At 47.7% G+C, this 4,217-nt stretch overlaps 1 protein-coding gene across 2 annotated transcripts in view; it reads left to right on the forward strand.

Moving 5' to 3' along the window:
* Positions 1 to 4,217, forward strand: part of Nfib (nuclear factor I B) — a 208,836-nt gene that overhangs the window by 1,136 nt on the left and 203,483 nt on the right. Inside the window, exon 1 of one of the 2 annotated variants that reach the window (XM_033757672.1) lies at positions 3,119 to 3,135. The exons of the other annotated variant lie outside the window; for it this stretch is intronic. The gene's annotated coding sequence lies outside the window, so the exon portion shown is untranslated. Of the gene's footprint in view, positions 1 to 3,118; positions 3,136 to 4,217 lie in introns of those variants that run through there. 2 annotated transcript variants of the gene reach the window in all.

The following is a 4,217-nucleotide window of genomic DNA, read 5'->3' on the forward strand; positions in this document are numbered from 1 at the left end:
TCCCTTGTCCTCTTTTTGCCAGTTTGTCTGGGACACATTTTAATGCACAATATCCCATCCATTAAGTTGTGGTTGAATGCAGAGTGTGTGAGCACTTGGCAGCTTTTAGGTTGAAGGGGGCGGGGAAGCCAGTTTCGACTTTGACACGAGATGCCGAAGTGGCGTGATTGGAATTATTATCAGGGCTGAGAACATGGCCATCTTCTCCAGGTTGCAAGGACTGCCCCTGAACTTGAGACGGCAGACAAGATCTCCAGGTCCCCTCCCCCTCCCAAGTACAGTAGCCCGCAGGGAAAAGGCGCCAAAATACACAAGATTAACTCTGACTCTCTTTGAACAGATCCTATGGCACCATCCTTGTAACTTTAACTTCCACCAGGCGGGAAAAAGTTAACTTTTGAACCGATACTTGAACAGACATTTAAATCAGCCCTAAAGTGGAGTAAGTCCAGAAAACGGTACATGCTTATGTGCTTACAAAAGGATGCATGTGTAAATAAGCAGGGCGTGTGTATGTGGCCGAGGAGCTCAGGTTTTAATCAGGATCACAATCAGTGTGACTTCCAGAGCATTCACTGTATGAGGAAGAGCAGTGGGAGGCCAAGAAGCTGACCTTTAGCAGCCTAAGTAAAAACTGCAAAGAGTTGTGAAACACAAAACGTTGTGGTTTCCAGTTTTACATTTGAGGTTTGATGTTTTCATTTAATGGTATGAGAGATGGAGAAAGCGCCAGCGCTGAAAAGTCCCTATTAAATCATATGTGGGCAGAGGCCACGCACCCTAACTCACTGATACAACAGTCTGCAGATCCTCGCCTGGCCATGGGAGCACAGGAAAGAGTGCTTGGGCAATAAAAGTATTAGAACAGCAATTACCGCCCTGGTTGAGACTGCATTCTTGTGCACTGGGAAAAGGTTTTTACTGGCCCTGGTGAATTTTAAAGCTGAGTATTGTTGAAAGCTATTTTAATAGGAAATTGATTAGCTGAGTGTTTTGTACAATAAATGGTGACAGATTCATTGTTTGATGTCCAAAATAAATTCCTTTTATCCTTTGACATAGGCATCCATTTAATTTTAATATGGCCAGACATGGCAGCAGCATAATTTTGAGTGAAAGTGATGTCACCAACATCTGTAACTTTGCTTTTGGAGTTTGTGGCATCACACAATTTGACATTATTGCTTTGAAATTTATTAGCTTGTTGTACTGTTCAAATGTCTGAGATACACTTTAGAGATAAGTTCACTGAATGTGCATTTTGTAGCAGCCCAGTTGTGCTTTCTCTTTGTAATTGTGCAGTTGTTTCTTAAATTTTAACGAAAAGGCACAATTCTGTTGTTATATATCATTTTGATTTTTGAGACCGAATAGCAGTTTTCAAAGGAAGAGTTAGAGAGAGGGGCACAGAAAGTTTAAACTGGTCTGCAGTGTACTTTTTTTGCTAAGTCCAGAATAGGAGGACACTTGGCCGTTTTAGACAGAGCTTTCTAAATGTCTCTTTAGAGCTGATTGTTTTCACAAAGCATGTGTGGATGGGTAACAAATTCCAATACACATGTAGAAATAAAATGGAGCCTAGTTTTACTTTAAAGGTTTGCTATTTTGAAAAGGGCAATACTGCAAGTAGGACTCTGTCAGCACCAGCGGGGGATACACCGCAGAGAGCGCACTGCAACCTTTGTAGCCATGAATGAAGCCAGGCAACTTGGTACTGTGACTTTGCAAAGTTACAGGCCAACTGCTGACTTTGTAATTAGGGGAGCAAATGTTTTCCAAAGTCGGGCATCTCTGTCCATGAAACAGCTTCATGAGAGAGAAGTGAAAACTGGCTAACCTTCACGGAGGAATCCGGCCCTGCTGGGGTTCAGATTCAGAGTTGCTGCTTGTAAATGTAGACATACACTTGGTGGGATTAAAAAAAATATTCTGGTACAGGCAGACATTATTAAGGGTGTCATTTCTCTCATTTGGTTTGGTCCTCAGGGGAGACCAAACAGCTCCCAGAGGAGGAAAAAAAGTCCAAGGTTATTTATGTATTTCTGTGAAAGGCAGAGGGCCGGCTGGGGGTGGAGTGGGGTGCGAAGGAGCAGACTGAATTCTCCAGTGGGGAAGCACTGCTATCCTAATTTGACAATATAGTTTTAAGGGCTCAGAGATCTGGGTATGGTTATGCAATTTCCAGCAAGTTCAGGCAATTTCAGTACTTGTTGGTTGTTTACAGATGTATTTTTGAGTGGATTTTGGTGTTGCTGTTTGTGGATATTAGCTTTTCAGTCTGCACATACATGATTTTTGTGCGTGGGGGTAGTTGTGAAGATAGCACCCTGCCTAGCGCAGTGGAGACTTGCAGTTTTGCAGGCCTCTTTGCTGGGGTCAGGAGGTCATCTGTCCCTTTTGTACTTAGTTTTTAAATATTGATATTGGCGATGCAGCTAGGGTGTGTGCAGCAAAGTCTGCCTGCAAATCACATACAAGAGCTAAAAAATAGAAAGGGCATTGGATATATTGGAAAGTACAGCCTTTTTTTTAAAAAAAAAAAGCTTTAAGATACACTGTGTGAAATTACCCAGGGCCTTGCCACCTTTCTCTGCAGATTCTTTGAAAGGGTGGAAGAAAGGCAATAGGAGATAGCTGAGATGTCACGCTCCTCTGGAGGTCAGTGAAGGACTCAAACTGGGTAACAATGTTTATTCTTAAATACACAAGGGGGGCTTGAAAATTCCAGTCACCTGAGGTACAGAATTCTTTTTAGAAATTAGAAAAAAAAAAAAAAACAACAACAAACAAAACCACACACAAACCTGTCTGCCAGAAAGGAAGCTTTCCCCCTTCTGAGGTGTCAGGGAATAGGTGGTGGAGGGAGGGCGTCCTGGGGGACTGGTAGGTCAGATTTTCCAGTCACTGAGGTAGCCACTCACTGCTTTCCAGCTCCCCAGCCAGGTCTGGGCAAAGGTGAGCGGCCTGTGGAGTCACTTCGCCACCCCTTTCCATCTGACAAGAGGCAGCGAGAGGTGAGAAGAGGCGAGCACCCAAGGCTGAGGGCCGGGCCCATCCTGACAGTACCAGAAACTTGTCAGAGACTGCAAAACCACTTCCAGCACCACAGCGCGTGCAAGCCCGGAGGAAGGGAAGGTGAAGGAAATGCGGGTTCTCCCCCAGTTCCTCTCCTCTCCTCTTTGGAATTCAAAAGACTGTTATTTTCAAATCAAAGGTGGCTGACAAGAACTGAGCTAAAGCAGAGTAGCCAGATGTTCCGCGGACCCCAGTTCATCCACCCCTCAGTTACAGAAGACGAGGGTTCTTCCTAGGGAGACCTAGCGTGACCTTGGCGTTGCCTGGATGGAGGCAGTGCTGCAGGGTGGGCGCGAGCCTGTGGCTCCAGGCCTGGGGTCGCAGCCATGTGTCCGGAGCACCCTAGTGCTCCCTCCCAGGACTCTGCTCACTCTTCACTCCTGTCTGCTTTCCTCGTCTCACCACTACTACTCCATCTTCCTCTTTCCTTGGAGACAAACGACAGCCCCCCAGCTCCCGAGTGTCCTCCTGGGTCACAGAGCACACCAGTCCTGAGCACTGCACGCAGGGGTGGGCCCCGGAGCCCGAGTCCTCCCTTCTCTGGGGTCTTACCTGGGTCTGGCGCTGATGCTTCGTTGCCCAGGGTGTTGCTTGCAGCTTTTGTGAGTTCTTCTGCGTAATGGTTGCCAGTTTCTCGTTTTGTTTTTTTTTTCCTTTTTTCTGTTATAAGCTTGTGAGAAACTTTGGGATGCAACCTAGTTTTGTTGGCAGAGGAAACGGTTTCTGTAGGGAAGGGAAAGTAGCAAGGGGAGGAGGGGGCAATGCCTGCAGTCAGTCACTGGCCCAGGGCTCCTGGGCACTGGGCCGCTTTGCCAGGGGACGAGGCTGGTTCTGGGCTCGCTGGAAGGAGGCTCTCTGGGTGCCAGGATTCAAAAGGGTGGCGAGGCGGGGAGGGCGGGGAGAGGAGAGAGGCGCCCGAACTCCTGAGAGACCCCCAGGGAGGCTGCCCTGAGTCCAGCGTTCAGAGGTGTGTTCCAGGACTGGCCTGGGTTCTGCCAAGGGGACTGTCTTTGTGGTAAATCAACTCCAGTTAAGTCGAAGGTTTGCTCAAAGGGACACTTCAGTAGTTAAGCGCAGTCGTCGTGCGGCGCCGCCCCTCCCCGCAGACCCGCGAGCAGCGACGCGCCGTCCGAGCGGCCTGA

The sequence above is a fragment of the Fukomys damarensis genome, unplaced genomic scaffold (assembly GCF_012274545.1).
Source record: "Fukomys damarensis isolate Sample0158 unplaced genomic scaffold, DMR_v1.0_HiC HiC_scaffold_31, whole genome shotgun sequence".
Lineage (NCBI taxonomy): Eukaryota > Metazoa > Chordata > Mammalia > Rodentia > Bathyergidae > Fukomys > Fukomys damarensis.